This window comes from Elephas maximus, chromosome 3 (genome assembly GCF_024166365.1).
Source record: "Elephas maximus indicus isolate mEleMax1 chromosome 3, mEleMax1 primary haplotype, whole genome shotgun sequence".
NCBI lineage: Eukaryota > Metazoa > Chordata > Mammalia > Proboscidea > Elephantidae > Elephas > Elephas maximus.
The window spans coordinates 198,933,688-198,941,714 of NC_064821.1; the positions used below are offsets into that span (position 1 = coordinate 198,933,688).

Below are 8,027 nucleotides of genomic sequence, written 5' to 3' on the forward strand. Positions count from 1 at the left end.
GTACAAAAAGATGTATGCTGAGAAAAGGTGGTGAGAGTTAGAATAGCTTTTCCCATGGAACTTGCTACGGAATTGAACGGCAATGCTAGTTTTCTCCCTACTTAAGGATTAAAAAACACTAGGATTCAGCTACCTTAATCCATAAAAAGTATTTCCTTAAAAAACTCATTAGCCTACCAATTAAGACCCATGTCTAAACAATTTCAAGTTTTTAAATTTCTATTATTTTGTCAGTTGTATAAACCTTTTTTATTTATATACACTTTTGTAAGAAATATTTAATTCTGCCCTTCAGCTCATTTTGCTTTACTGCTTAGCATGAACAGCTGTTGTTTTTAAAGTCAGCATACATAGTATAACACAAAGAAAAGGGCTTTGGGGTAAACAGTCCTGGGTTTGAATTCTCTTTCTACGATCTACTTTGAGTTTCAATTTTTTCTTTTATAAAATAAGACAATACCACTATGCTGCAGGAGGTGGTTTAGAAGACTAAAGACGATGTATGCAAAGAACCTATCTGTAAATGGTAGGCACACAGTAATTTGTATTATTTTTCTAGCTTCCTGTCTCTGGTTCTAGACTACAATTCCTAGAGAAGCCTGGTCCTCTTTGCCACTCAGCAATGATCCTCCAAACACTGTATACTACGTAAAGCACAGCTTCAAGTCTATGAAATCTACTTACCCACTTTCAATGGTCTTCTAAAGAATTCAGAAAGCTCTTTTGAGTACACTCATGTTCTACGAACTAGGATAAAGCGAAGTACCCAGGAGCCAACAATGTAAGCCTCCTTTTCTTTCCATTTTTCTCTCTTGAAGGGAGAGATACCCAAGATGGAGGACTACAAAGCAATGGCCACAGACGATGACGAGGAAGGTAACAAAGTCCTCCAGGAGCCGATCTGGGAACAAAGAGCCCTGTTCCTTACCCAGATTAGTGCCTTCTCTCTCCCTATGGGTAATATCAAATGCCCTGTGTTTACAGTTTATTGGCTTTAAATCTAATAACAGTATTTCAGAGTATGTTGGGAATGTACTCTAGTCCTTCAGTGCTGACTTTCAGCAGCAGAGCTAAGGAACTTTTTATAGTAAGGTTCAAGGCTATTTACTGCAATTTAAATAATTCTAAGGAAAATAATATTTTCCATTGTTTTTTCATCGTGAAATGCTTTACCTTTCCATCAAAAATGCTTTACCTTTCCATCAAAAATACTATCCCCAACTTCTAAGTCAATTGGCAAAATAATTCTATTATGAAAACATTCTGCATCCCACTTTGAAATGTGGCGTCTGGGGTCTTAAATGCTAACAAGCGGCCATCTAAGATGCATCAATTGGTCTCAACCCACCTGGAGCAAAGGAGAATGAAGAACACCAAGGTCACACGACAACTAAGAGCCCAAGAAACAGAAAGGGCCACATGAACCAGAGACCTACATCATCCTGAGACCAGAAGAACTAGTTGGTGCCCGGCCACAACCGATGACCGTCCTGACAGGGAGCACAACAGAGGACCCCTGAGGGAGCAGGAGATCACTGGGATACAGACCCCAAATTCTCATAAAAAGACCAGACTTAATGGCCTGACTGAGAGTAGAGGAATCCCAGAGGTCATGGTCCCCAAACCTTCTGTTGGCCCAGGACAGGAACCATTCCTGAAGACAACTCATCAGACATGGAAGGGACTGGACAATGGGTAGGAGAGAGACGCTGAAGAAGAGTGAGCTACTTGTATCAGGTGGACACTTGAGACTGTGTTGGCACCTCCTGTCTGGAGGGGTAATGGGAGGGTAGAGAGGGTTAGAAACTGGCAAAACTGTCACGAAAGGAGAGCCTGGAAGGGTCGACTCATTAGGGGGAGAGTAAGTGGGAGCATGGAGTAAGGTGTATATAAGCTTATATGTGACTGACTTGATTTGTAAACGTTTACTTAAAGCTCAATAAAAATTATTAAAAAAAAAATACTGTCCCCATACCAGTTTTTGCCATTCATCTTTCAATTTTTTTTTTAATTGTTGAAAAGGACAGTAGAGAAATGAAAGGTAATTCTCCAGAAGTACAACTTAAAATAAAATAAAAAAGAGGCTGAAAATGTCAAGACATGTCTTCCTATCTGCACTGGGTTAGAGGACAAGGTGTAATGCTAGGTCCTAAGTAAGGTTAAAAAAAACATACCTGATAAATGTAGCAAGGATAAAAGTACATCAGAGGAATACTGCCTCTTAGTTACCGCTAAAGGTAAATTCTATAGGAGCTTTCCAGATGGCTAAGAAAAACTAGGAAGAAAAATAACATGTAAGGCAAGCATTAGAATTTGGCCAAACATCCTTAAACTTTAGAGGATAAGGGCAAATATCTAACATCTCAGATACAATGATAAATTTTTTTTTTTGCAATGACCAAATCCATTAGACAAAGCACATTTCATTAAAAGATGCCATCTTTGTCATATTAATCACTCTCCAAGCCTCTACTGATATGCTCAGTTCATTAATTTATCTATAGCATAAAGCATTTCCAGGGTAAGGTAATTATATACTTGAGAAATTGGGCTTCTGGCCCAGAAACTATGTTCTGTCATGGTAGAGATAAAAGGCTGCTACGAATAAGTGACCAGCTCATAAAATTCATCACACTAATTCCTGAAGAGTTGTCAAGGCCTTCTCACTCCAAGAAAACAATGACTGGATCAGTAAACAAGAGCAGGTAGCCCCTTTTTCTGACAAATCTTAACAGCAATGAAGGCTCTTAGATGCAGTCATGAAAACGGAAGATGGAAAATTTTCAGTATTACTGTAAACCATATTAAAACACACTGGCATTTGGCTCTGGAATGAAGAGTACAGTCAACTACTCCCATACCTATTGCTGAGATAAATACAGTTCAAGTTCACTCAGTTGACTGGATTCCAAACGAGTAAAGGTTAAGTAGCAGATTGTCCTAGCTCACTGATAATCTGCTAAAAAAAAAAAAATCTAACTTGATCTCAAACAAAAATTAACTATAACACTGATATTGTGCAATAAAAGGCACTCCTTTGCTCTGTTTCTCTTTTACAAGCTGGGCATTTCTTACATTTGTTTAGAATAACTTTTCTACAGTGGAAACAATCTAATAATAAACCTACTGACTGAAAGCAGACTTCGTTAATTTTCAAAGCCTTTAACTCACCTGATAGAACACAGGTTCTAAAGCGTGAAGCTCTCCCACAACACAGCGCACTTCTATAGAACGTCTTCTACTACAGCCCGTTTGCCTTTAAAATGCCATATATTGTTTAAAATTGGCAACAAAAAGGCTGCTTTCTTTTAGCTCTCTCTGCAGACAAGCTTCCTTCTATCTTAGTGTTGATCCTAGCCAACACTGAAGTCTTGGTGCTGGGACTGATTCTTACACATTTGACAGACTGCTGTATACAACGCCCTGTCAGGTTGCTGGTAAGAATTAAGGGGTCACAAGCATACCTAGTCCCTTACTCCAGCCATGCTAAGAAAAACTTCCTAGTAAGATGCCACAATTTTAACACCTAGAGCCTTGAAATATAAAAACATCTTCAGAAAATAAGAATTTTAGTTATTTATAATCCATGTACTAAGAATACTGATGCTATCTGGAACATAAAACGTTAAACCCTTCCTGAAGACTAGGGGAAGGGCGGTTCCTCACCCTGTGCATAAGGCAATAAGGAATAGTCAAAGTTTTGCTTCTTTCAACATATTTCCTTTTCCCCTCCAACGCTTCCCCCTCCGGAACACAGAACTCCTTATCTCAGGCTTAAAACCACAAATGACACACCTCACCCCTCCCCACCTCCAGGAGTCTTCACCTTTCAGTAGAGAACTTAGCCCCTGGCTGGTGATAACGATAGTAAATCAACTTTTTTTTTTTTTTTTAAGCCGATCACTAGCCTGAATGAGTAAAGTTGCTTTCATGGTAATGCTCTCAACACTTTCTTAGTTTTCATGTGTCCTTGGCCACCTCCAAAAAGATGTGGAAGAAAGCCAGTAAAAGAAGGTAGAAACTTTGTGCTGTCGTATTACTGAGATGGTCAGCTGTGGAGTTAAAAAAAAAAAAAAAAAAAAAAACCAACTCTGCATTCCTAACTCTCTAACCCCCATTCACTTCAGAAAGAAACTGACCTTTTCATGATCTAGTTCTTTGGTAACTTGCTGATGAGGATCACTGCAGAGTTCCACAGCTTGGAAAAAATGTATTCCCTTCATGGCAAAAAAGAAAAGGTATCAGATGGGGTAGAGGACAGCAGGAAGAGAAGGAATTACAATACTGTCAACTCTGATCAGGTGTGGTAATGGAGAAAACAAGAGAAAGGAGATAAACCAAGGAAAGCTCCTTTTTCATTTTATTTCAGGAATGCATTTGTTGTTGTTATCATAAGTTTATTCCTGATCCCACCCCATGTGTGCTGAGCAGAATTGCTCCACAGGGTTTTTCATGGCTATGACCTTTCAAAAGCAGGTTGCTAGGCTTGTCTTCCCAGGTGCCTCTGGGTAGGATCGAACCACCAACTTCTCAATTAGCAGTCAAGGGCTTCACCACTTGTACCACCCAGGGACCGGAATGCATTGAGAGATGTACATACATTAACATCTAATATTCCCTGTCCTCTAGTTGTAAGCCTCCACCGGGCTGACCTGACTCATGTTGTGAACACAACCCTTGGTAAAAAAAAAACCTATAAAGCATCCATCTAAATTGGCCAATTAAAAATTAATTTAAAAAAACTAGTCAAGAAAATGTGTTCTAAAGCAAAATTCAAGTAAGTGTAAACTAATTTATAACTTATTCAAAGCTATAACAATGTTGTATAAAGACAAAGTAGCATTCCTGAGTGACTACCCTGTGCTAGGCATAATGCAGCAGATTTATATAGGTCCCCTAATACGATACTAATAACACTAATAATCTATAGGGTCGCTAGACGTTGAAATCAACTTGACAGCAATCGGGTTGATATAATACTTAGAATAATCCTGGGAGGTAAGTCATGTTCTCCCACTTTTACACGTGTGAAAATTGAGAATGAGAGAAGTTAAATAACTTATCTAACGTCACACGGCTAATAAACCTTAGTATAGTATTTAAACCCAGGTCTGTCTAGCTCTAAAGACTGCACATTTCCCTTAACGCCTTTTATACCTTACTGATACACATACACACACACACACACACACCACCACCACTACCATTAATAATCTGATTCCAGTGCAGGATGAGCATTTCCTAATCAGGACGCCTTGTGGCAAAAAACTTACCAGAGTCACTCTCAACCTTTTCCTATGGCAAATCATAAAGAAACTAGAATCAGCTAGGCCTATCTTCCAGAGCCACTCAGCTCTTCTGCCACAGCTCTTGAACCTCAACCACAGCACTGTTCTCTGCTACCAGAAATCTAAGTCTCACAAAAGTTACATTTGCAAAAAACTCTGAAGTACATGCAAAGATGTAGAAAAAAATCCAAAAGTTCTGACTCCCTCTCTGGCACTGGCCCATGCTGCTGAAGCCACAGGATGATACCTCTACTGACCAAGAATTCTTCAGACCAACTATAAAAGAGCAGCCCCTATTTTATCTTTTAACCAAAGATTTACCACTACCTTTTTTTTTTTTTTTTACTATGTTCTGAAAAGCTGGAATTCGAAGGTGGGTTGGACTGACACCAACTAAAGGCAGCAGCACTCATCCCTACCCACCCTCCTCGCCTTTGGTCACGTGCAACTACATATTCTTCTCTAAATGGTAAAGGATGACAAAGCTCTGAGAGGAGAGGAAGAGACTTGATTTGACAAAAAGGGCTCAAGAGAACACAGGCAAACTAATTACTAGTTTTTAACAATGTAAGAAACATGATCCACACAAAGGCAAAGTACAAGGCAAATGAATAAAGAAGGACCACCGGGTGTGGGGGTGGGGGTTGACACGGTCACTTCCAGGCTTAACTTCACTCATTTGCAGATATACAGCAATAGTTTAGGACAGAAAGTCAAGATGCCCACAGCCAATTAAACTTGCAAAAGTAATTTAAGCAGAGCTGGAACACGGCCAAGAATAATACTTCCACTCTTTGGGAAACTGTGGTAGGAATTTTATGACCAAAGCGGTCAGCACTTAAGCACCAGGGCAGGGTCTGTCTTGAACTCAGGCATTTAAATGTTTCAACTCCTACTCACCTTTCCTCCTTTATCACTGAAGTAAGGCCAGGCTGAGCTCCTGAGAAAATAGCTTTGTAGATTTGCTGAAGGACTGAGAAAAGTTAAAGTTTAAATGGCAAAAGCGCCTATTCTACGAAATATAATAAAAAAATTATTTCTGCATACATTTTAGCTTTCTTTAAAGACCTCCTCACATCTAAAACCAGAATTTATTTAATTCTGACTTCTGAACAAATAGCCCACACACAGTTCCTGAAATAAACAACACGAAGATTAGAAGACAAGCAAGTAATCTCCGAGCTCCACTAAAACGTAAAAGTCGTTTAAAAGGAAAACGTGAATCTTTTCTGTGCTAAACCATAACCAAACAACCTTTTAACAAGCAGCCACAGAGCAAGGGGGAAATCCCGGGGAGAATGTGATAGCGCTAGCGCCGGTTTGTTTACAGACTCCAGCAACAATCATATGAGTCAGAAATTCAAGCCACCAGATGCTTTCCAACTCACAAGGACCAAACGGGACCGTTCTACGGCGTCCTGAAAGATTTCGAGTTGAGGGAAGATAAACTAAGAGCAGTGTATTACGAAAGGGTACACGACCAGAGGCGGCAACTGACTCCCGGGTTCTTGGACCTCGGCCTTCCGTACAAGGTACTGGGCCCGAGAACTTGCGATGGGGGAGGGGGCACAGTGCGCGGCGGCCCTGAGGTGACGGGGAGACGCAGGGCCAGCGGCGAACCCCAATCTAAGTCGCAAAACGGGAGCATACAAGTGGGTCACCCGGCGAAGCAGGACGTCCCTGTGGACTGTGGGGCTGGCTCTTGGGGGGAACCCCAGGGCTGACCTGAGGAAAGGGCAGTCAGTCCTTCCGGAGGTGACTCGGGTCAGGGGAAGAAGACCCGAGCCCTGGTAACTTGGGGATGGGGTCAGGCCCATGCTGCGGGGGTAGAGGCTAGGGAAGAGGGGGCAGGCCGAGCCGGAACGAGACACGGACCGGGTAGGTCAAGGGGGAGGGGGGGTGTCCGGCTGGGGCAGTTACAAGCACGGGAGCCGACGAGGCTCAGCAGCCTGCTTCCCGTCTCGGGTCATCCTTCGGCCAGCAGCTGCTCCGACTGTTCCAGGCCCAGCCGCCCCGTCCACTGCCGCCACCAACGTCGCCGCCATCTTACACTGGCCAGCAGCCGCCACCACCACGGCCTCCGCTCTCTGCGCTTGCGCCTGCGCTGCCGCGCTTTCCGGCCCCGTTTGCGACGATGTGCTCTAGGAGACTGAGAGAAGAGTGGTCGCTCGAGCTCACGGCTCCCAGCCCTCCTCGAAGGACGCACGAGGGGCGGGGCTTAAGACCAACGGAAAACAGAGGGAGGGGCGCGTGCGCACTACCAAGAAGGCGAAGTTGTTTTTGTGCGGCGTTTTTGAAGGGTTCGGTTCTCTTGTGAATGGTCAACGCAAGTGCGAGTTAGGGGCTTCCCAAAAGTTATGATGGAAATAAACTTCATTTCGAACGGGTTAGCAGACAACTTTCTGGGCGACCTCCATTCTTGCCCTGTTTTTGAACCCCACGAACAAGCAGTCCTCACCAGATTTCCTGTGAAAAACCCGTTTCCTTTGAGGACTTTGTTTCTTTAAGTGGTTTGGTTTTGGTTTTGGTTTTTTCATACCATTGAGGTCCGCTTCCCCATGAGAGCCTCCGTTTACCCATTTTTAAAGAAGTTCATCAGGTTTAATTGCCTCCATAAACTACTACCACTAAAAAAGACCAGAAGAAATGGATGGTGCCCAGCTACCATTACTGATCGCTTTGATCAAGGGTCCAATAGATGGATCCTGGTCAAAAGGAGAAAAAGCCTGCAACAAAATT

At 42.4% G+C, this 8,027-nt stretch overlaps 1 protein-coding gene across 6 annotated transcripts in view; it reads right to left on the minus strand.

Moving 5' to 3' along the window:
• The window catches only part of DCAF8 (DDB1 and CUL4 associated factor 8), a 50,490-nt gene extending 43,040 nt beyond the window's left edge, over positions 1 to 7,450 (minus strand). Inside the window, exons 1-3 of one of the 6 annotated variants that reach the window (XM_049880965.1) lie at positions 7,164 to 7,450; positions 6,189 to 6,261; positions 4,140 to 4,217 (exon numbers count right to left, since the gene is read on the minus strand). The gene's annotated coding sequence lies outside the window, so the exon portion shown is untranslated. Of the gene's footprint in view, positions 1 to 4,139; positions 4,218 to 6,188; positions 6,262 to 7,013 lie in introns of all 6 variants that reach the window. The other 5 variants (XM_049880961.1, XM_049880963.1, XM_049880964.1 and 2 more) reach the window with 5 other exon arrangements.
• Positions 7,451 to 8,027: the final 577 nt, after the last annotated feature.